The 25,168-nt window shown below is 43.2% G+C and overlaps 1 pseudogene; it reads left to right on the forward strand.

Annotated features, from left to right (window-relative positions):
- The first annotated feature begins 224 nt into the window (after window positions 1-224).
- On the forward strand, window positions 225-25,168 carry LOC100608815 (MHC class I polypeptide-related sequence B-like; annotated as a pseudogene).

The raw sequence follows: 25,168 nt of genomic DNA on the forward strand, positions 1-25,168 counted from the left end.
GTAGGAAGGCTGACCACTTCCACCTGGAGCCATAGCTCAGGAAGGAGGCAGATGAAGCAGATGAATAATCACCAGCGTGTCTGGAAAGAGTGAGACACTCTGGAGACTCAAGGGACACTGTTGGTGATTTATTGGAGGTTTGCAGTGTCACAATAGGAGGGTTTTTCAATAGGAGGAAAACATGGTCCAATTGAAGAAAGGGCCAGAAGGAAGAAAAGAGGAAGATGGGCTCCAGTGCTAGAAAAGAGAGACCAAATACAGTCGAAAAAGCAGAGGAATGTATTTTTCCTCAAGTTCTTCTGCTGTCACTTTCACAGCAGATCTCAGCTTTGCTCTTCCAGAGTCCCTCCTTTGGCACTGCACTGCAGCCCTCTAGCCGACCGAGGGCGGCTCCTGTTCTCTCTGCAGACTGCACATCCCTGTCCTCGCTCAGCGCTCCCCATCTGCTGTCGCTCCTTCCAGAATACTTAGAGCTTAATCCCCGCAAACCTAGTTTGCGTGACAGTGCCCCAAGCCGGGAGACCCACACCTCCTTTCCCTCTGGACCTCTAACTGACCTGCAGCAGTGGGCTTAGTACTCAGCTCAGCACGCTCCTGGTCTCTGGTTCAGCCTCCTCTCCCACCTAGGCCTATGGAGCTACTCCATCTCAGGCTTCTGCTCTTGTCTGGGGTGCGAATCGTAGTGTGTGGCCACTTCCCTAGCTCAGATCATCATTGCCTGTCCCTGGGATTTCTGCCAAAATTTCCCAACACATTTCTTTGCCTTCAGTCTTGTTCTCCTCCAAAGACTGCCTGCAACCAGAGAGATCTTTGTAAAGGAAAATGTCATCTGTCTCTCTCCTACTTCAAAACTTTCATGGTCCACATAATCATCTCGATTGACACAGAAAAGCATTTAACAGAATTCAACACCCTTTCTGATAAAAACATTCAACAGCCTAGGAATAGGAGGAAACTACCTCAACACAATAAAGGCGATAGATGAGCAGCCCATCACTAACATCATATTCAAGGAGAAAGAATGAGGAAGGCTTTTTCTCTACCATCAGAAACAAGACAAATATACCTACTCACCACATCTGTTCAACTTAGTATTGGAAGTTCTAGCCAGAGTAACTAGGCAAGGAAAATAAAGTAAAACACCCAAAATGGAAAGGAAGAAGTAGAATTATCTTTGTTAGCAGACAGCATGATCATATATGCAGAAAACCCTAAGGATTACACACACACACACACACAGAGGAAGAGACAGAGAGAGCACTAATAAACAAATTCAGCAAAGTTGCAGGATACAAAATCAATATGTAGCAGTCAGTTGTATTTCTATACCATGCCTTGCAACATGGTATTTCTTCTAGTCCTGAAGAGGCAAGTTGACCCAGTCCAGGTAGAGCACCGACTTAGAAAGAGAAAGAAGGAAACAGCTGAAAAAATCTGAGAAGGCATATCAACTTGTGAGCCAAATGTAAATCATAATGTGTGTTAGATTAACGAAATGTACTTTCTCATAGTAATACAGTATTTCTAAGTTCTGCTCAGATACTGTTACTGTGTATGTTTCTAGAAAACACAGCCCCAAATGTGCATAGTCTTGAATACAAAAGAATCAAAAGCCATCAATATGTGGTATAAATCCTTAAAGCATTTTAATTGCTAAAAATACATGCCAAAGTCACAGTAAACAACATTGCTCTGCAAACTATAAGATATAAATAATTTGCCTCTCTATAATAATTTTACTCACAAATTACTACCTGAGTAATCTCGTTAATCGTCCCTAATCTCATCCTAATCCCCAGAAACTGTGAGTGTTGCCTTATTTGGGAAAAAGGACTTTGTAAATGTGATTAAGAATCTTGAGAGAGATTATCTTGGATTTGCTGGGTGGGCCCAATATAATCACAGTGGTCCTTATCAGAGGAGGCAGGAAGTGTCAGAGTCAGAGGAGAAGGGGATGTGATGGTGCCAGGAGAGACTGCAGTGATTCATTTTGAAGGTGGAGGAAGGGCTTCCAAGCCAAGTAACAGAAACAGCCTTAGAAGCTGGACAGGATTGGGGAATGGGTTCTCCCCTAGAGCCTACAGAAGGAACCAGCCCATCTAACATCTTGATTTTAGTCCACTGAAAGTAATTTTGAGTGAACTGAAGTCCACTCAAAATTATTTTAATTTGCTGATTTCAAGAGCGGTAAGTGAATACATATGTTTTATATTAAGTCACCAAATTTGTGGTAATTTGTTATAACAGCCAAAGGAAACTAATATACTACTTTGGTAGTCTGGAAGACAACCCTTCCAAGGATATCCATGTCAAATCCTTGGAACATGTAACTATTACTTTATATGACAAAAGAGTGAATATTACTTTGTATGGCAAAAGGTATGATTAATTTAAGAATGTTGAGAGGATGAGCTAGCCTGGAGTATCTGGGTGAGCCCTAAATGCAATGACATGTATTTTTATAAAAGACAAGGAGAGGGAGTTTTTAAAAACTTTTATTTTAGGTTTGAGGGTACACGTTGAAGGTTTGTTACATAGGTGAACCTGTGTCACAGGGGTTTGTTGTACAAATTATTTCATCACCCAAGTATTAAGCCCAGTACCCATAGGGAATTTGAGGTTCACAGACACACAGAGGAGAAGGTGATGTGAAGACAGAGGCAGAGATTGGAGTGATGCAGCCACAAGCCAAGGAATGCCTGCAGCCACCAGAATATGACAGATGCAAGGAACTGATTCTCCCCTAGATCCTCTGGAAGGGGCATAGCCCTACTGAGATCTTGATTTGGGGCTCCTGGCCTCCAAGGTTGTGAGAAGATAGATTTCTGTTGTTTTAAACCATCAAGTTTGTGGCAATTTGTTGCAGCAACCACAGGAAACTAATACAACTATCACAATCTAATGTTTAAAAAGCAATTAATTGGATGGTTGTAAGGCAAAATTATGTATCTCAAATTTAAAAGTTGATACCTGTTTGCAAGAATCTCATTAAATGCCAAAGAAGTGCTTGATTCAAACAAGTTCCTTGAATTCAAAATCAATTATTTGTATCTAAAAGTATAAATTACGTTCTATCTGCATCACCATATGTTAACAAGACAATGCAAAGCTCAAAATGTAATTTTGTATTATTTAAAGTATTTGTGAAACATTATACAAATTAAATAACTTTGTTTTAAAAAAACAGAAACATGGCTGTGCTACAGTATTCCAAAACTTCCAAAGATCCTACTACCCACTTATGTTGTTATTAGACATTATAAATCTGCTTTTTGATTCAAAAATTTCACTGTAGTAAACAGATCTATTTGTTCCTGAAAACTAACTTTTAGGGTTTGTACCGGTGAGAACTTTCTCCTTCAGGAGCCTGCAGTATGTGTGGGCAAAATCAGATTCTGTGATACCTGGTCTGGAACTTCTGTTTCCTTCAGGGTGACAGAGGGTCATGTTGTTCTCTGCAGAGCTCCAATGCATCCCCATCTCCAATCCCACCAGGCCAAAAGCAATCCCTAAGATAAGTCTGGGTCTTTGTGGCTGATGTTTGTAAACTGTGTTGAACCTGTAATGAGGCCTTCATTTCCCTTTAGGCTTTGGTTAAAAGTGTGTCACAATTGTGGATCAATGATTAAGTTAAACTTCTCATGAAGTGGCAGATTATATGCTGTGCCTGGTGGTGAGGTTTCAGGTTTCAGGTGCCTGCTGCTAAAGCTCTGCATCCCTTCCACTGCAGGCCCTTACTTGGGGCAACAGTACTTGTCCTGTGAGGACCTGTCAGTGTCACCCCCAGTGCTGGTGGTGCTCAATGGTTGTTATGGAAACCAGGGATTAGGTAATGTTCTCTAGTTTCTACATAGGAAAACTGATCACGTTCAACTGAGGAAACATTTCTCACTAAGGAAACGGATGGATCCCCACCAAACTTTCTTGAACGGCACTCAACATTGGTCCCTCAATGTCAGACTACATGTTCAACAGAGTAAAATATGCCCCTGGGATTCTCTCAAGATTGCTCAAGGCTTTGCTTTGGTACGTCATCATTTTATGCATCATTGTTGGAAGCGAGAAAATGCTGGTTTCCACAGTTTTAACAATTGTCATGTTATATCCAGAGTATAAAGCTGAATCTAATATCTAGATTTCTATGTATCAACTGGCAATGTTTGGGAACCGGCGATACTTAAGAACCTTATAAAGTCAGGGCTTTGAAGTGTGTACTTTAAAATAGATTTCCCATCTTCTGAAGTACACAAACATCTTTCCAAAGGCACCTAACCCACAAGGATTCCTCTTGATAGAACCAGATGTGAAGTTGCTACAAAGAAATGATGGTGTATGAGAAACTATGACTTCCCAGGGTCTACGTTTGCTGAAGTCACTGATTATGAAGTCATTTTCTCTGTGGGTTTGGGTGATAGGAAGAATCCACTGTGACTCCATTGTGGATCCATCCTCACTGAAGATTCAGAAAATCAGCAGCACATTTGGTCAACATGGCATCTTTCCCTTGCACTGCTGGATGGAGCTAGTCCAGGCAACATGAACTTCTTTCTCTCACTCTCTCTCTCTCTTTTTTTTTTTTTTTTTTTTAGACAGAATCTTGCTCTGTTGCCAGGCTGGAGTGCAGTGGCATGATCTTGGCTCACTGCAACCTCCGCCTCCCAGGTTCAAGTGATTCTCCTGCCTCAGCCTCCTGAGTAGCCCAGCTAATTTTGTATTTTTAGTGGAGATGGGGTTTCACCATGCTGGCCAGGATGGTCTCAATCTCCTGACCACCTGATCCACCCTCCTCACCCTCCCAAAGTGCTGGCCTTTTCCCTTTTGTGGTCTTCACAGTGTCTTTTGATCTTGGGCTCCACAGAGTGGCATCTACAGGGCATAGTTGTCAGTGACTCAGGGAGACCAGGAGGTGGCAGGCAAGTGAGGGGAACCCAGAAGTAGTCAGTACCTGTTCAATGCCAGAAAAACCTGGCCAGGACATGCCCTTCAGTATTGAGGGACACAGTGGCAGCTGTGGTGAGAACTGTGGAAACCAGCATAAAGCTGAATTATAAATCAGTATATGTGGTCCAGTACAGACTGCTTCCAGGCTCTCTGTGGTCACAATCCCAATTAGAATTGGATTATAATTAAATCCAAGTCTCTTTGAGCATTATATTGTCACAGTCTATCACTGTCTCTAGGGGAAATTAAATAAATATTTTTGGATCTATCATTGATGCATTATCAGTGATTTTGTAGAGTAAATTATGGAAACCTAAAAAAAGGTCTCCTGGCTATTTATCCTTCACTTGCCAGTCACTATGATTGTCTCTTCCCATTTTCCTGTTCTTCTCAGGCTGTTTCTGGGACCTTCAGTAGAAATTCTCAACTCCAGGTTTTCAGCTATTTCTGCACAGAGGACATAGTCCTGTCCCAAACTCTCTAGTGTCACACACACACACACACACACCCTGTCCTGAGACCCCTTCCTTTCTCTCAAGTTTCTGGGATCACATCACATGTCCCAATGGTTGTACCTCCAGGATTTTGAAGTGTCTCATCTCCTCCTGCTTTCCTAAGGAGAAGGGATGGAGGAAATGAGCCTGGTCTCTTCAGGATTTTTTTCATATTTAGGCCCTTCTGGCCTGGGAATGAAAGGACACCACACGTTAGTGAGCAATTATGGAGGCGCCAAGAGATGTCATCCAGGAGCTGTGCATGGGAGGGCAGTTCAACAGGAGGACCAAAGAGCCAGATCACAGAAAGGATCATGAGAAAGGAGTGGGGGAGCTAGCAGGTTCCCAATGGCAAATCAATTACAGAGTAGACCAAATGCCTGCAAGTGTGCAGAGGTTCTGAGCCAGGGGTTATCTTCTTGTGCATCTTTTAGCTACTTTGGATTTACCTTCCCCCACATGACTCCCACAACCTTTAGCTGCTGAACATCTTGTTGAGTGACAACCTGCAATTCTACTCTACTCTGGGCTCCACACTGTGTTGCTCACCCCGTCCTAGTGCCAGAAACATGGAAAATCCCAGCCCAGGGGCTCCCTTGTTCACTCCCATTCTGCCCCTTCACTGGGGTGTGCAGGTGTTAGACCTCTCCTCTGCTCCACAAGTGGGAGCCTCAGGCTTTCCCGACCCTGCCCCCGAGCCTTTGTAGCTGCACCATCTCTAGTGCCTGTCCTCCTGGATCCCAGCGTAGTCTCCACAGCCCTAGATCTTGTCACTCTTTCTGTTGTTCAGAGTTCTTCAAAATCTCCCAACTCATTTTATTGCCTCCAGTCTTGCTCTGACCCAAGCAAGACTTGGGTCAGTGCCCTACAATTGCAGGAATCCTGCTGAAACAAAAATCCACTTTTGTTTCTTTCTTACTTAAAATATTTTAATGACTTACCATTAACCTCAGGATAACACCAAAATTCTTAACCAATTTTCTCAACCCTGCATGAACAGGACCTTGCACACTTTTCTAATTTTTTCTCTCTCTCCTCTTGCACTAGCCAGTGATTCTGCTTACAGTTTCATAAACATGCTGCAAAGCCTTTCATTTTTGGTCGGACTAGGTGTTCCCTTTGCTTGGGTCTGCCTAATTCCTGCTCATTTTTTTTTATTATTATACTTGGACTCCTGTTGGAAGTTTAGCCTGCTTTCCTGAAACTGGCTTTGCTCTTCCTCCTTTCTTTTCTCACAGATCCTTTCCTTCCTTCTCAAAGCACTTATTGTAGTAGCTTCTATTCACCTGGCTCATGTATTTCTTTCTCACTACACTGTAACTTCAGAACATAAATGCCTGCGTTTATGCTCCTCACTGTTCTATTTTCAAGGAGGAACACAGAAGCTGGCATATTCTGGGACTTCAAGCTGTATTTGTTGGATAGATGAAAAATAGGGATTCTTACAGTAACAATGCACACTGAGAGTGTCTCTCCATAGTGAGAGTTCAAGAGACAACACATAAAAATTTAAAAAAACTTTATTTATAAAATGTGTAACTTTAGGTATGACACTAACAAAGGTGTGCATCTCCCCTACTGGACACCAGGATCAATGAAGACAGCTACACTGGCTTACTTACTTTTCCCTCAAACAGTCTACATTTGATCCCTGTTTGTTGAAATAGTGATTCACATAAAATGGATGAGAAAATGGAGACACAGAGAAGTGAAGGACTCTGTCCAGAATCACATAGCTGCCAAACTCTCAGGCTTAAGCCATTTCCATGCCTCTGCCTTCCAAAATGCTAGGATTACAAATGTAAGTAACCATGCCAGCCAGCATCATATAACTAATTTGTTATTGCTTAAAAAGGAAAAAATGGAAAGGGAGTTGATGGAGAATTAAATATGGAAAGAGGATGATGATGGGAAACTTTGAAGGGCTGCCCTTGACTCTGTGTGTGTGTGTGTGTGCGCGCGCGCGCGCACGTGCGCGCCCCTTACTCTCTCAAGCTACGTCTAACCTCATAGGGATCACTGGGGTACCCGTCAGCCACAGCCACACACATCCACAGAAACCTTGACCTATTGACAGATGTAAGAGGGTGGCCTTTGAGAGTTCTGAATCCCTACCTCATAGGATTCTGGATATCTGGACACTTTCTTCTTACGCTGTTTCTGCATCGACCTTAGGGACTGTGTTTGGGGTGTTTCCTGCACTCATCTTGTGATAGAGTTCTGTTTGCTCCTCAGATGGCCCCTTTTCCCTTGGAGTGGAACAGTGGCTATCAGGGTCTTGGGCTGAGCATCCATGGGTGATTGTGTGAGTTGCTAGAAGCAATCTTATACTTTCATAGCCACCCCACACTTCATAGTCATACTCATCTCTAAGAAATTATTCAAATTAAGAGAGAAAGCAACACATATAAACAATTTATGGACTTGATTGATTAACATGGAAAAGCATTAACTTTCCAGTTTTCTGCCTGTCACTGGAATTTTATCCCTACACTTTGAACTCATTTTAAACTTCTGGCTTAACTAGGAATTGCTATAGTCAGGCTATTCTAGACAGCTCCTGTGAGCCACTAGGATTCAGAGAATACAACACGTCTTTTCCAATTTAAATATGTTGTTCTAGAAAAAACTATTTTAAGGTCAGGCTTGGTGGCTCATGTCTGTAATCCCAGCACTTTGGGAGGCCAAGACAGGCAGATCACTTGAGGTCAGGAGGTCGAGACCAGCCTGGCCAACATGGTGAAACCCCGTCTGTACTAAAAATACAAAAAATAAAAATAAAATTAGCCAGGTGTGGTGGCACATGCCTGTAACCTCAGCTACTTGGGAGGCTGAGGCATATCAATTGCTTAAACCTGGGAGGCAGAGTTTACAGTGAGCCCAGATCATGCCACTGCACTCCAGCCTGGTGACAGAGCAAGACTCCATCTAAAATAATAATAATAAATAATAATAATTAATAAAAAGAAAAAAACTATTTTAAAATTTATATGGAACCAAAAAAGAGCCTGAATAGCTAAGGCCATCCTAAGCAAAAAGAACAAAGCTGGAGGAATTATGCTATCTGACTTCAAACTATACTGCAGGGCTACAATAACCAAAACAGCATGGTACTGGTACATAAACAGACATATAGACCAATGGAACAGAATAGAGAACTCAGAAATGAGGCCGCACACCTACAGCTATCTGATGTTTGACAAACTTGACAAAAACAAGCAATGGGGAAAGGATTCCTTATTCAATAAATGGTGCTGGGATAACTGGCTAGTCATATGCAAAAGATTGACACAGGGCCCCCTTCCTTACACCATATACAAAAATTAACTCAAGATAGATTAAAGCCTTAAATGTAAAATCCAAAACTATAAAAACCCTAGAAGACAATGTAGGCAATAACATTCAGGACATAGGAATGGGAAAAGATTTCATGATGAAGACACCAAAAGCAATTACAACAAAAGCAAAAATTGCCAAATGAGATCTAGTTAATCTAAAGAGCTTCTGCATAGCAAAGAAAACTAGCAACAGAGTAAATAGATAACCTACACAATGGGAGAAAAGTTTTACAAACTATGCATCTGACAGAGATCTAATATCCAGCATCTATAAGGAACTTAAAGAAATTTACAAGAAACAACCCCATTAACAAGTGGGCAAAGGAAATGAACAGACACTTCTCAAAAGAAGAAATACATACAACCAACAATCATATGAAAAAAGCTCAACATGACTGATTCTTACAGAAATGCAAATCAAAACCCCAATGAAATACCATCTCACACCAGTCATAATGGCTGTTATAAAAAGTCAAAAAATAACAAGTGCTGGCCAGGTTGCTGAGAAAAAGGAACGCTTATACACTGTTGGTGGGAGTGTAAATTAGTTCAACCATTGTGGAAAACAGTGTGGCAATTCCTCAAAGACCTAAAAACAGAAATACCATTCATCCCAGCAACCCCATTATTGGGTATATACCCAAAGAAATATAAATCATTCTGTTATAAAGACACATACTTGTGTATGTTCATTGCAGCAGTATTCACAACAGCAAAGACATGGAATCAACCTAAATGCCCATCAATGGTAAACTAGATAAGGAAAATATGGTACATATGCATCATGGAATATTATGCAGCCATAAAAAAGAACAAGATCATGTCCTTTGCAGGAAGATGAATGGAGCTGGAGGTCATTATCCTTAGAAAACTAAGGCAGGAATAGAAAACCAAATACCACATATTCTCACTTTTAAGTGGAAGTTAGATTATGAGAACACATGGACACAAAGAGGGGAACAACAGACAATGGGGCCTGTTGGAGACTGGGAGGAGGACAAGGATTACGAAAAATAACTAATAGGCACTAGGCTTAATATTTGAGTGATGAAATAATGTATACAATAAATCCCCATGATACAAGTTTACCTATATAACAAACCTGCACATGGACCCCTGAACTTAAAATAAAAGTTAAAAAAACATAAAGTTCTAGCTGGATCAGTGAGCTTCTAGGATCCTTCTTCAGTAATACCGAGGTAAATAGCACAACCATGAGTTTACTCTTTTCATAATCCATGACACATCATACTTAATATTTGCTGAGTTTAAACAAGTCTCTTAAATACATCACTAGTTTACATCAGCTGTGGAACCTTTGCTTTGTCAATCAGGGGTCAACCAGCCAATCTACACTTGCCATCATTAACTAATGTGCAGGATTATGTCTTATCAAATCAGCAGCCTCTTTCTCTGCAGAGAAGCAAGGAGTATGTCTTCCAGAATCCCCTTCCCTGTATAGTTCCGATTCACATTTTCCAATCAGAGAAACTTGCATGAGATATGGTGCCCAGAAGAGATGGAGAGACAGGCCTCTAACCCATCAGTCGTGGCTGCAGGCAGAAGAGTAGGCAGATGTGAGGTTTTCAGTGGCTTCTGTGCTAGGCCAAAGACCCATCTGCTTTGCCTGTGCAGTCCGAGATGAATGGTGGGAGCTTTCTCAGAGGTTCTGGAGAATGACAGCAATCTCCCAGCAGGGTTCTGGGAGCCTCCCACCTGTGCTTCAGGTGAGGTCTTCAGCACATGCTTCCCTGACCTCCCAGCTGCAGCCTCCAAGAGCTACAGTGGTGACTGGTATTAGTATTCTGTTTCTGCTGTAACAAATTACCGCTATGAAGTGGCTTAAAACAACACAAATTTATAATCTTGCAGTTCTGGAGGTCAGAAGTCTGATATGGGTCTCTCTGGCCTAAAATAAGGGGTCATCAGGGCTGCATTCCTATGGCGGCTCTGAGGGAAAATCTGTTTCCTCACCTTCTCCACTTCTTAAGGCTGCCTGCATTCTTTGGCTCGTGGTTCCTTCCTCCATCTTCTAAAGTCAGCAGTCCCATCACTTTGACCTCTGATTCTGTTGTCACATCTCCCTCTCCAATTCTCACTCTGCTGCTACCTTTTTCACTTATAAGGACCATTGTGATTGTATTGGACCTGCATGAATAATCCAGGATAATCTTCCCATCTCATGAGCCTCAACTTAATCACATCTGAAAACTTCCTTTTGTCATATTAGGTGACATTTTCACAGGCTCCAGGGGTTAGGACATAGGCATCTTGGGAGACCTTTATTTTGCCTACAACATGACTTCACCAATATTTGCTCTCCTAGATTTTCCAACATTAGTATAGGCTCTAATTCCTATATTGAACACGTTATTCCTAAAATGTTATACTAGAGTGTGGTGGTTTTCCTGGAAAAAGCTACACTAATACAGTTCCTTACCTCAGAAGAGCTCAAAACTTACCTTTCTATTATCTTTTTTTTTGAGGGGAGTCTCGCTCTGTTGCCCAGGCTGGAGTGCAGCGGCGCGATCTCGGCTCCCTGCAAGCTCCACCTCCTGGGTTCACTCCATTCTCCTGCCTCAGCCTCCCAAGTAGCTGCGACTACAGGCGCCCGCCACCATGCCTGGCTAATTTTTTTTTTTTTTTTTTTTTTTTTTTTTGTATTTTTAATAGAGATGGGATTTCACCGTGTTAGCCAGGATGGTCTCCATCTCCTGACCTCGTGATCCGCCTGCCTCGGCTTCCCAAAGTGCTGGGATTACAGGCGTGAGCCACCGCGCCCGGCCTACCTTTCTATTATCTTAAAGTCTCCAAATGGTACCACCATCTCAAGGTGCAATGGCTGTAATTTAAGCAACGACTTTGCGGGGGTGATGGAGGGAGACAAAAAGAAATGACTGGAAAGCACTTCTGATTCCATGCCCTGTCCCTGGTGTCTGGCCGTCTTGGACTCTAGGCTGCAGTTTCTCTCCTACATAAACCCAGTCATTTCTGAGTCTCCAAGAGTTTTTTATAGGATTCATGTCCACTTCTTGGCTCTGTCATCTTCCCTCTACCTTGTCTTATAGCTCCGCACTTACATTTTCTTCTCACCTACTGCTGTAGTCCTGCCTTGATTCTTCAGCCATTGTCCTCTTTTTACCTTGTGTATGCTTAAGCCAATTCTCCAATAAGAAATTCCAGATGGCTCTTTATTGCTGTTTGTTTGTTACTATTTTTTGTTTGGCTGAAGAGTTTTCAAGATTCTTAACTTTCTATTTTTAAAATTTTAGTGTACAAATAATACATGCTCAGAGTTGGAAATGAAATCATCACAATATGTATAAATATATTTTAAAATATCTTCTATCTCTAAATCTATGCCCACTTTACTAAGGTAATTTATGTTATCAATCTACTCTCTATGTGTCTACTTTCTCCATTTTCATACAAACATAGGCACCTATATTAAGTGTTGAGTGTTTTTACCTTGTAGCTTTTTTTTTAGCAAAAGTCCTCAAATTTTATTTGTAGTTTAATCATTTTACAACAACTTGAGATATAATTTACATATCATAAAATTCACACATTCATTATATACAAGTCATGGTTTTTAGTATATTCACATAGTTGTGCCAACATTACCATTATCAATTCCAGAACATTTTCATCACCCCACAAAAAACCCCATACCCATTGGCAGTCACTCCTCATTTCCTCTCAACTCCCCCAGCCCTAGGCAGCCACTAACCTGTGTTCCATATCTACAGATTTGCCTATTCTGGAAATTTCATGTAAGAGAAATTATACGATATGTGGCCTTTCGTGTCTGGCTTCTTTCACTTACCGTAACATTTTCATGGTTCGTCTGGGTTGTAGCATGTGGCAGTACTTCACGTCTTTTTTATTACTGAATAATATTTCATTGTATGGATATATCACAATTTGTCTATTCATTTATTAGTTGATGGACATTTGGGTTCTTTCTATTTTGTACTATTATTAATAATGCAGCCGTAAGCATTTGTGTATAGGTGTTTGTGTGGACAGATGTTTTTGTTTCTCTTGGGTATGCTGTATACCTAGGAGGGGATAGCTGGGTCATATGCTAACTTAGTGTTTGACATTTTGAGGAACTGCTGGCCTGTTTTCTAAAGGGGCTTCACCTCTTTATATTCCCACCAGCAGTATATGAAGCTTCCAGTTTCTCTGCATCCTCACCAGTGTTCATTATTATCTTTTTATTGTAGCCATTCTAGTGGGTGGTTACAACTAAGGAAAAAAAATCAAACTTTAAAGAATTAACTTAGTTTTATTTGGAAATCTTACTGAGGACTATAGACGGAGGCCTACAACCCAAGACCAGCCCTTTAGAGAGGCTCTATCAGACTGTACCAGCTCAGTATTTCAGCCCACTGCTTATATTATAGGTGTTCTGTATTGCAACATCACATCACACTTGGTAAGAAGTTACATTAAAGCAGAATCACATCAAAGTTTGGAAGCAGGAATACGTCCAGTGTAGATTACAGAAGCATGATCACTATGCCCGGCAGACATTATCTTATGTGCAGGGAAAAGCAAGGGCATTCATCTTTTAAGGAATGTAGTGGCTTAGGCAAGAGACGTTGGGGGCTGTGTGCTTTATCCTGTTTTGTCCTCAAAGCATCTTTCCAGAGAGTTGCACATCCTCACGATGAACTAGGAGGATGTGCAACTCTCACAGGGACTTTGTGAAATTATGCTGTCAAGTAAAAGTCAGCTTCTGACATTTACTACTTTGTCTCACAGTGTGAAATACTATCGCATTGTAGGGCCAATTTGCATTTTCCTGATGGTTAATGATGTTGAACATGTTTCCACGTGCTTATTGGCCTTTTGTATATTTTCACTGGAGAACTGTAAATCCAAATCCTTTATTTTTAAATTTGATTATTTGCCTTTTTACTATTGAGTTGTAACCGGTTTTATATATTATAGACAGAATTTTCTCTTTTACCATATGTATGATTTGCAAAAATTTTCTCCCATTCTGTGGGGTTTTTTTTCCACTTTCTTGATGGCATCTGTAAACATACAAAAGTTTTTAAATGTGATGACGTCCAGTTTATCTTTTTCTTCTTTTTTTGCTTATGCTTTTGGTGTCACATTTAAGATTAGGTGCCTTTACTTAATCCAAAGCCGTGAAGATTTATGCCTATGTTTTATTTTCTTTCTTTCTTTCTTTTTTCTTCTTCCTCTCTTCCTCCCTCCCTTCCTTCCTTACTTTCTTTCCTTTTTTTTCCTTGAGACACAGTCTCACTCTGTCACCCAGGCTGGAGTGCAGTGGTGCAATCACGGTTCATTGCAGCCTCAACTTCCTCAGGCTCAAGTGATTCTCCCACCTCAGCCTCCTGAGTAGGTGAAACTACAGGTGCATGCCACCACACCTGGCTAAATTTTGTATTTTTTGTAGAGACAGGGTTTTGCCATACTGCCCAGTTTGGTCTACCAACTCCTGGGCTCAAGCAATCTGCCCACTTTGGCCTCCCAAAATGCTGGGATTACAGACATGAGCCATCGTGCCCGGCCTGTTTTCTTCTAAGAGTTTTCTAATGTTAACTCTTTCACTTAGGTCTTTGATACATTTTGAGCTACTTTTTATATATAGTTTCAAGATTTTCATTTTTCATTCATTGATACTGTATAGAAACACAATTGATTTTTATATTTTGATTTTGTATCCTGCCAATGTGATAAAATTCTTTAGTTGTAATGCTTTTTTAAAGTAAATTCTTTTGGATTTCTATGTATAAGATCATATCATCTGTAACGAAGGTAGTTTTACTTCTTTCTTTTCAATTCGGATGAGCTTTATTTTATTTTCTTGTTCATTGTAGCAAAAAATTCAACTATTCTATTTATAATGCCCTGTTACTTGATGTTTTTTATTTATATTGTGAACATCTCATCAATTTCATAGAGAAAGCTTGAGCTCATCATTTTAAACCCTAATTCCATAGTATTTTGCATGCAACTGCTTCTCTAGTGTAAATATTCAGATGGTTTCCTTTAGTTGTCACTACACTGAATGTCCACTGCACAGACATCTTTACACACATATCCTTACAGCCATCCCAGAGTTTTCTGATTTCCCACAGCACTACATGATAGTGGTTAATCTGATGATCTAACTGACTAGCTAGACAGACTGACTGACTGACAATCCCATTGCTTCTGTATATAAAGTCAGTAACTACATTTGGAATTCAGCTTCTCTAGGCCCAGCCACGCTTACTTTCCTAGTCTTAGAGGTTCCCTCTCTGCCTCTAAATGTCTCTGTCCCTGAAACCACCCTTGTACTCCAGCCCAAGAGCGCTTGCAAACAGGTAGAAGGTATCATCTGGAGAAGGTAAGTAAGAGACTTATCTCCATTCCCTTCATATCTAGTTACCAAATCTTCCATCTAGCTCAGTCAGATTGAGTTGAAAACATCTTGACTTTAGTCATTTAGCCACTGAGCACATCATAGCTCTTTTCATACCTCAGTCTTATTCAAATATTTAATTTATCAAGCTCACTTATAAATGCCAAGCCTCTCATTTGGCCACCTCTGACCCTACAGCTCCAAAGTCCCTCCCATTTTGAGGACATGCTCTTGCCAGGCCAGTCTCCTCATTGCCCCCTGATTATCCATCCCTCTGTCCGTTTCTGCGCCTTTGCTCATTCTGAACTTCTTGTCAATTCTCAAGTGTCAGCAGCCACCTCTAGTTGCAACAGAGTGGACTTTCCTTAATCTTATTGCCCTCTCAACCTCTCTAGGGCATTCTATAGGTAGAATCCTCCTTTTTGTGGTCCCTAAGTTGGCCTGGATATTACACTCTAAAGTCTAGAATGCAGTCATGCCAAATCCCACGGAGAACTTTTTATAAGTAACTATTTCTGGCCCCCTCCTAGGCCTACAGAATCAATCTCCGGAAGCAGAACACCTCACTCTTAAAAATTCTTGGGGGATTGTGAGCAGCTAGTCAATGGATCTGGGGTTGGTGTCCACCATACCACATTCCAGTCCTCCTAGTTTCTGCTTTCCTCAGTCAGTTAATCTGCGAGCTACCTTGCTTCTCATCCTCTCTTCTGTGAGAGGTCAGGCACCATGTTCTGGCAGTTTTCCCAAACATTCCTCTACATTCTTAGCCCCACTGGTCTCCCCTCACTTATGGACCTTTTATCATTTCATCTAATGGATAAAGGTTTGTGTTTATGTTCTTGCTTATGCTTCCTTCCATCCCTTCCAAATTTTAACCTTCGTATATGCATTTATTTAACAAGTATTGACAGCTTACTAATTGGAGGAATTGCATTAGGTGCTATGATTCAATTTCCCCAAACATTGTTCTTCATATTCTTACATGTATTTAAAAAACCACTGCATCGGGGTGACAGAATAAGGTTTTAAAATTCTAATATTAGACTGTCCACTACATTGTCTCAGTCTATCTTTCTGTTGGGTCAGTTAATTATTAGGATAAGAAGATACCATCAATCTGATTTTTCCCCCATATTTTTAAAGGAGAGGAGAGAGAACAATTTGGAAGGTCAAGAAGTTGGTATGCCCAGGAGCTCACAACTCTCACCTTTGGGGTTTTATGGAATATTTTTAGCCTTATTTATTTATTAGTAAAAAAAAAACAGAATAATGAGTTATTCTCTGACAACTGTACAGGATTGTAAGGATCAAGTGTGTTTATGTGTATAAAGCCCATGAATATTATATATAATGTAATTGCAATAGAATATATATAGAAGTAGAAATCATATTTTGAAATAACAAGTGGCAGAAATATATACTGAAAAATATTAGTGGAGGATGTCACAAAGTTTGGGTTACTTGTTTTTCATTTCATTTTAAAATAAGCATATCTGAGTATGATGAATTCTAAGGATTCCTTTCAGGGCAAAAATTGAGGCTACCCCACTGCAGTTGTCCAGTCTTTCCACCGGATGGCAAAGTATAGCCAGTATTTCTTTGAAATGTTTGCTTGCTTATGCCACTAAATTTTGAACTTAGCCTTCTAGAAATGAGTTTATAACTTATCTTTCTTGAAGGTAATCTCAGAGTACCTATGAAAAGACATCTATAAGATACTTTTGCAAAAATACCTAATACATCAAATGTGTGCTCACCACATCTCATCAAAGCAAAGTGTAAAACGTTCTCAGGGACCTATAGAGCTAAAATGTCACCTTCTATGTTCAAGACATATGTTGAATTCTATGTCCGATTTCTTCTCATTATTGGACTTAATTCTGTAAAACATGAGGCTTGAACTCTTCATGAACTGATTGGTGCATCCTCTGCTTAATTGATTCTTCCCATTTGACTTGGAGGATGGTGTTGGCCAGAGGTCCTTTTTTGCGGAGGCCTTTAAAGATATTTATTCAGAAGAATGTACCACATGAGGCATTTGACTAATAAAAACACTGTTATTAACACTGACAATAAGCAAACACATATTTCTTTAGCTGTCTTGCAATTGGTACATTCTCCTCTTCCCATTGAGGAAGTATCTGCTCTACCCTTGCTTCAGATTAAACATTTTGAAACTCTCAGTTTTAACATTATTGAGCCTTACTATTATTGAAATAATTCTTTTCCTAAAACACCAGACTACACTCAAACTCCAGAAGATGCCCCTAACCAAGACTAATATTCTGACATCAAAGGAAATCTGTGGATAAGATATTGGGAACTTCTGAAAAATTTTAGTAGGGCTATGCCTAGAGAATTTTCATGATCTTAACAAATCTTGCTCGTTCAACAAGTCCTTAGAGAGCCTTCATGGGAACCTATGAAAAAGAAAGTCCTCAATGTATTACATGGAAAATAACAATAGCAACAACTATAATAATAATAGTGGCTGCATTTAAAGGGCACTTGCTGTATTCCAGGCATTGGCTTAAGTACCTACATAAGTTATTTTGTTCGGTATTTATCACAACCATATGAAAAAAATGTTCTTATCCACAAGAAAGAAATGAAGTTTAGGCTGGGTGTTGTGGCTCACACCTGTAATCCCAGCACTTTGGGAGGCCGAGGAGGGCGGATCACCTGAGGTCAAGAGTTCGAGACAAGCCTGGCTAACATGGTGAAATCCTGTCTCTACTAAAAATACAAAATTAGCTGGGCTTGGTGGCGGGCGCCTGTAATTCCAGCTACTTGGGAGGCTGAGGCGGGAGAAACACTTGAACCTGGGAGGCAGAGGTTGTGGTGAGCTAAGATTGCACCATTGCACTCCAGTCTGGGCAAAGAGAGCAAAACTCTGTCTCAAAAGAAAGAAAGAAGGAAGGAAGGAAGGAAGGAAGGAAGGAAGGAAGGAAGGAGGGAGGGAGGGAGGGAAGGAAGGAAGGAAGGAAGGAAGGAAGGAAGGAAGGAAGGAAGTCAAGAAGTCTACAAAGTATAGGTAACTTGCTCAAGAAAATTAGGTTCAGAAAGTTTAAGTAACTTGCCCAGGGTAACACAATTATGAAGATTTGAGGCCAGAATTCAGTTCCAGGCAGTTTTGCTCTAGATCTATTGCTCTTCAGCCACTATAGTGTCATGCCAAGACTGGCCTAAAGTCGTGTCTTCTGCTCGGACAGGTCCTTCTATGGCAATGACCATGAAATACATGGCTAATAAAGTATTAGGGGCAGGAAGAGGGGGGAGAAGAATGCAGTATTTCAGACTATGGTTACTGACTATATTTAAAATCACAGTTTCATGACTATTAAGGTTCTTTTTAAACTTTTCTGCCTGATGTTTCATGGTATCCAGGTGAAAGAGGATCTGGCTCCCTACATCCCAGGACATGTAGAACTGTCCATGGTTCTGAAAGACAAACTAACAGGTCCCACCACCTTTACAAATGGCACTCTTACTGTGGAAAACTGCACTAGTGAAAACTCTACATATGACTTTGTACATGCATCATTTACAAGGATTCAGCAATGCTTGGAAAGATGCCATAGAAAGACCCACAGAATATTCCCTTTATATGCCCTATACTAAAATGTACAAAGCAAAATCAAATTAGACAACACTATGATTTAGAAGTTTATCTTGAAATTTTAGATCAGAATGTAAAGAAAAGAAATCCAGCATTATTGTATGGACAAGAGAGAATGGATATAGATTATAACTAACTATATATTCCCTCAAAACTCATATGCTGTCCTTTTTAACCTCACCTTAATTTAAATTTAACCACACATTTACTTTCATTTTTGATTTTTATTTTGTATTTATGTTTTCTTTTATCTTGTATCTTCCAACCAGGACTTCGCCTTTTGCCTGAAGCATATTCTTTAGAACTCCCTTCAGTAAAAGCGTGTTTGTGTCAAATTGTCTTTGCTTGGAAAAAATCCATTGAGACTTGATTTTTATATTATCATGTATTTCATTTCTAAATGTTGTATATTTGTCTTTTCAATTTTTCCTGAACATTATTTGTAGTTTCTGATTAACTGGAAGTCTTTTAAAGCCTGTTTTTTAATCACAGTAAGCAGGGCTATTTTATGTCTTATTCTTATTATTCTGCTGTATGGTGTTTCTGCTTGATCTTTCATGGTGACTTGTATCTTGTAAACAGTTTTGTTGTTGTTTTCCTGGTAAGTGCTCATTTTGCTTATGGAATAATTTTAGGAAATTTTAAGTGTGGTTGATGACATCTTCCTCCAGAGAGGATTTGTGTTTGTTTTGCATGTTATTTGCGTTTGTTTTTTGACAGGTTCCTTGGAGCCTGGCCCACTATAAACTGAATTCACAACTTGATGATTGCCAGACAATCCAGGTAGTGAGAACTTGGGCTGCAAATACATGTGTGGGGCCATTGTGTTTACTCCCAGTTCCACTCAGCACCAAGGCAGCTGTTCCTGCAGTCCTTTGAGCATGGGGCATTTCCCTTACACCGAGGAACTGAACTTAGGGGTCCCAGCAAAATGGAGGAGATCATCCTAGGAGATTTCCCACTTTGAGTACTACTTGAGACTTGCCTCCTATTCCAAATTCCTTATGAGGCCATGGAAACTAAAGCTTAACTTGTCTACATTGAGCAAATGAGCTCAGGATAAAAGTAAATTCAGAGCTTCCTGGTATTTATTAGACAGTTTTCACTGATGTGAAAGCCTCTCAGTGCTTTTATGATGTATTTTATCTTTTGATAACCCATTTTTTGTTAGCATGAGAGTAGGCGTAGATACCTAATATGCCACATTAGTGGTTCACACCTTATCCTTAAAGCTCCTTATCACAAACCTTCCCATCTTGTTCCTTTGAAGTCATTGAATACCTGAGCAAACTATTAGTCACTACCCATGCATTGATGAGGATCTAACAATAAGATATTTCTTTAGGCAAAATGAACTTCCAGATGGTCTGATTACAACCTCACGGTGCTGTCCCAGGATGGATTTGTATAGTCAGGGTTTCTCGCTGAGAGACATCTGGATGGTCAGCCGTTCCTGCTCTATGACAGACACAAAGGCAGGGCAGGGGCCCTGGGGACAGTTGGCAGAAGCAGTCCTGGGAGCTGAGACCTGGGACACAGAGACCGAGGACTTGACAGAGAATGGGCAGGACCTCAGGAGGACCCTGACTCATATCAAGGGCCAGAAAGGAGGTGAGAGTCGGCAGGGGCAAGAGTAATGGCAGAGGCCTTCTCCAGGAGAGTTGGAGGCAGAGAGCAGGGACCTGTCTCTTCCCACTGGATCTGGCTGAGGGTGGGCTGAGAAATAGGGGTCAGTGGGGCTCAGCAGAGAGGTGAGCCAGCACTCAGCCCACACAGGGAGACATGGAGGAGGGCCAGGGAGGGGTCCCAGCTGGGCTGAGTTCCTCACTTGGGTGGGAAGGTGAGGGGTTCAGGAATGAACTGCTGGGTGGGGGCAGGCTTGCATTCCCTCCAGATTAGGGTCTGTGAGATCCATGAAGACAGCAGCACCAGAGGCTCCCGGCATTTCTACTATGATGGTGAGCTCTTCCTCCCAAAACCTGGAGACTCAGGAATGGACAGTGCCCCAGTCCTCCAGAGCTCAGACCTTAGCTATGAATATCAGAAATTTCTGGGATGAAGATGCCACACAGGCCAAGACACTTTCACCCTGTGATGGCAGACCGTGTGCAGAAACTACAGTAACATCTCAAATCCTAGGAGGGCATCAGGAGAACAGGTACCGACCCTGGGCAGGGGCTTTCCTCTCCCCCATTTCACTAGAGTCACTCTCCTGCCAGCTCTGTCCTGGGAAACCTTCCCTGTGCTATGGATGCAGGCGTTTCCTGTTGGCGTATTGTGTCCTGACTTTCCTCTCTTGTTAGAGCCACTGGATAAAGACAGTGGGTCGGGGACTGAACCATCCAGTGTTGTAATCTGGGAAAGCAACGCCCCACTCCCAACAGAATCCTCACCCTGGGGTGGGTGTTAGGCAGGAGAGGAAGCCCTCAGGGCTAGGGCTGCCCCATCTGCCTCCCAGCCTGCCCATCCCAGAGAGTTCCCTCCTGGCCTCATGACCCAGGAGTCCAACCCTGACATCCCTCCCCTTCAGCATCAATGTGGGGATCTCAGAGCCTGAGGCCATAGTCTGAGGCCCATCCTCCTGCCAGCCCAAAGGAATTGGGCCCCAGGGTAAGGACAGACTTGCAAAAGGTCCGGGGTCCATGAGGGCTTCAGCCAGAGTGAGAACACTGGAGAGGAGCAGCCCTGTTCCCTGAGTCTCCCTTAGAGGGAGCGGGGCTTGGCCATGTGCCTCACTGGCTCTGCCCTTTCCTATCCAGTGCTCACCATGGTGAATGCCAGGCCTCAGAGAACAAAGTCACCCCCACATGCTGGGCTTCCGGCTTCTATCCCCAGAATATCTCTCTGGCCTGGTGTCAGGTTGGGGCATTTTCTGAGCCAGGATGCCCAGCGGTCTGTGGGTGTCCTGCCCAATGGGAATGGGACCTACCAGACCTGGGTGGCCACTAAGATTCCCCAAGAAGAGGAGCAGAGGGCTACCTGCTATGTGGGACACAGCAGGAATCACAGCACTTACCCTGGTGTCCTCTGGTGAGCCTGGGGCGACCCTCAAGTGTTCTGACCTAGAAAGGGTCAGGCCAAGGTGGGCACAGCAGAGATAACTGGAACTCTGAGTGCCCAGTGTGCAACAAGGCCCTTTTTTTCAGGGAAAGCCCTGATGCTTCAGAGTCTATGGCAACCATTCCGTATGTTGCGGCTGCTGCTGTTTTTGTTATCATTATTATTATTCTCTGTGTCCTTTGGTGCAAGAAGAAAATATCAGCTGCAGAGGACCCAGGTGAAAAAAGGGGGCAGTGGCTGGAGATGGGAGGGACCCTGTCTGGGCAGTAGGGTCCCCTCATAGCTCCTGCACAGACAGGCATGTAGGTGACAAGGCTTTGGAACAGGGTTTGGAAGTTGGGGTATTTGGGAGGGGAATAGGAGCTACAATTTCATCTAGACCCCTAAGTCCTGCCCAAGCCAGGGCCGGGCCAAGGCCCTCGAATGTCCATCTGTGGCCTCTTCTTGCTGCAGGTGAGGAGTGGGCAGCAAGGAGGGCCATGGCACCTGCTCTGTCCTCATCCCCATCCCTCTGTCTCTCAGGCTCACCAGCGTGCATCAGGGTGGGGTGAACTGGGAATCATGTGCTGATTGCTGAGGGCCTGGATGATGATGGCTTCAGAGGGGGCAAATAGTAAAGACGGCTGTGATCTGGGGAGGGCTAGAAACTGGAGAGGAATACGAGGAGAGGTGGTGCCTCTAGTCCCTTCCTCTCTGCATCCCCCTCCCCTGTTTCTCCAGCCATCAGGAGGACACCAAGAAAAAGACCTATGAGGCCCAGACTGGGGGGCCTGCCTGAGCAGCCGCTTGGAGACCCCCTTGTAACAGGGAGGGTCCTGAGTGCACACAGCCATCTTTGTCCACTTTGTAGCTCCCCACGCGCCTCCTCCAGGAGCTGTCTCGGGGGTGTCGTGTCTCCTGGATCACTCAAGGCCGTGCTCTTTCCAGGTTCCCACCACATGGCCCTGCATCCCTGAGTTCCCTTGCAGATAATATGGATGAGTAGATATGCAGATGTCTCTGGGCCATTTGGGGAGTGGGGACCAGCCCCTTGTCAGGGCAGCTGTCATCCCTGTTTTCATCCTACTTCTAGGTGTTTCCTTGTCCAGGCCCTGAAGGACACAGTCCCTCAGGGACACAGTGCTCAGGGGCCATGTTTTTTGGGCTTTGTTCTGTGCTCTGTGGCCTCACCTTGCCCTCCCTGAGCCTTTCTCAAGGTGGTCACTTTCCTGTAAATTTGGAGTAAAGGATGGTCAGGATGATTTCCCCCACAGTCAGTTGTTTGAGGGGAGAGTAAAAGAGAAAACAGGAAGTCTTGTGTTTCTGCAAAGACAGAGGCAGTGCAGGGGACAGTGAGAGGCTGGGTGTCCAGGAAACTGGAGTCTTTCTGCCATTTCCCCACTTCTTTGCACCTGGTGGTGGGGGTGGGGGTTTTTCATCCTTGAACCTAATTGCACTGTCTGTTGGCCCCTCAGTCCTGGGCAGATGGGAAGGTTCATCCCCTGCCCTGCAGCAAGAGGGCCCCATCCAGGAGGCACCCACAGCAGGGGCAGTGCAGGTTTGTGGTCGCTCCTGCTTTCACCTGCACTGTCTCCTATAGAGGGGTTGTCACTTCTGGGTACCCGTGGGCAGGAAAGTTTGCCTTGTAGGTCACGGGGCATTGGCCAGGGAAAGGGTGTGAAAGTCATGTGCTAATTTCTCAAAAATTCTCCTTTAAATGTTGATGTCCAATAAAGATGTTCACAATTTGCGCTGGATAATCTTAATAGGATTTCCTCTAATATTGATGTTGTAAAGCATGTACAATCAAATGAGAAGTCAAACTTGGAGCTTCCTCTCCAGGAGGGTCCATGTTGGAGATGGTGGTTGTGGCAGTGGCAATCCTGGAGTGCAGAGGGTGGGTGGAGGCAGCCTCAGGCTGAGGGGTCTCCAGAAACCCCCTGCTCCACAGGGAGAAGAAGAAGATTCCCTGTGGGCTGTGAGGGCAGTGGCCTGGGTGGAAGCCCTGCTAGGAACAGGGCAGGAAGGTCTTGCAGCCTCAGCAAGCAGCAGCCCTGGGGTGGAGGTGCATTTCCAGGGGTGAGTGGACCAGGCAGGAGCAAGGATGGCCCAAGTGCAGGTCACGGACCTGGGTGGGTGCTGAGGGTCTGGAAAGGTTGGGTGTCCTCAAGCGTGGAGGGTCCCAGGATCCAGTCAGGTGCAGACCCGGTGGCAGCCACGTGTTTTTGTGCCGAGCCCCCGGGCTTCTTGATGGGCTCTGCAGTTAGGGGCTGGCTGCTCAGGGCTCGGAGGGTGGAACGCTGAGCTGCAGGTGGAGCGGGGAGCCCAGTGTGCAGGGTCTGCCCTGTTGTGCAAGTGCCTCTGTAGGTGAGGAGGGCCTGGGGACTGAGAGGGAGAAGGACCGCGTGTGTGACCCAGCCCAGGCCTGGTAGGACACGGAGCTAGGACCAGTCCTCTCTTTGGGGAGGTTTCCCACTGTGTCTAGGCTGGTGGGGCTTGGGAGGAGGGGAGGGCCCCAGGTTCCCTCCTGGATCTGATTCTTGTCCTTTAGTCATGAGGCCCTTTCATTCCCCACATGGTGGATGGTGGGCACAGGGCAGGTATCATTGTTGAGGGAATCACAGGAGGAGACTGGTGGAGGCTGGAGAAACTAGGATGGGAGGGAGGAAAAAGTGGGGGCGTCAGTTCTTCCCTCAGAGAAAGGGTGAATCTGATTTGGGAGTGACTGAGGAGGGAGAAATCCTCAGGGAATGAAAAGCAGCACTCTGCACCCAGGGGAGCATTTACTGTTTCTCTCTTTTCTCCAGAGCACATGAGCCTACAAAGCCCGGATCAACACCTGGTTGGGACAGGAGACCACCAGGGCACCATACAGCTGGGATTTCAGTCTCTGGTGCCAGCTCCTGGGTCTGCTGGCTCCACTGGATTCAACTCCCTACCCAGGTCTCACCAGCACTTTCCCTCTTGATGCCTCAGTTTCCTCATATATTAAATGGGGGAAACTAACAGCACTTATTTCTTGTGGTCAGGGATTGAAAACTGTTAGTTGCTATGAGGTGTTTGCAGCTGTGCCATAATATTTGGTATTATTATTTTTGTTGTTTTGTTATTATCTTATTAACTTTTATTATCTTTTAATGTATTGTATGTGCAGTAATTACATGCACAAAAGCACATATGTGCCTTTAAACACATTGTATGTGCATAAAAGCTTTATGAGTGTGTGTCCTGGTGACGGCTCCTCCTGGCAAGCCTGGGACCAGCCTTTTTGGCACCTTGAGGTCCCCTCACCCTTCTCACACTGTTATAAATTACCCCATGTCTACTATGTCTGCATAATTTTATACTGTGG

Source organism: Pan troglodytes, chromosome 5 (assembly GCF_028858775.2).
Source record: "Pan troglodytes isolate AG18354 chromosome 5, NHGRI_mPanTro3-v2.0_pri, whole genome shotgun sequence".
NCBI lineage: Eukaryota > Metazoa > Chordata > Mammalia > Primates > Hominidae > Pan > Pan troglodytes.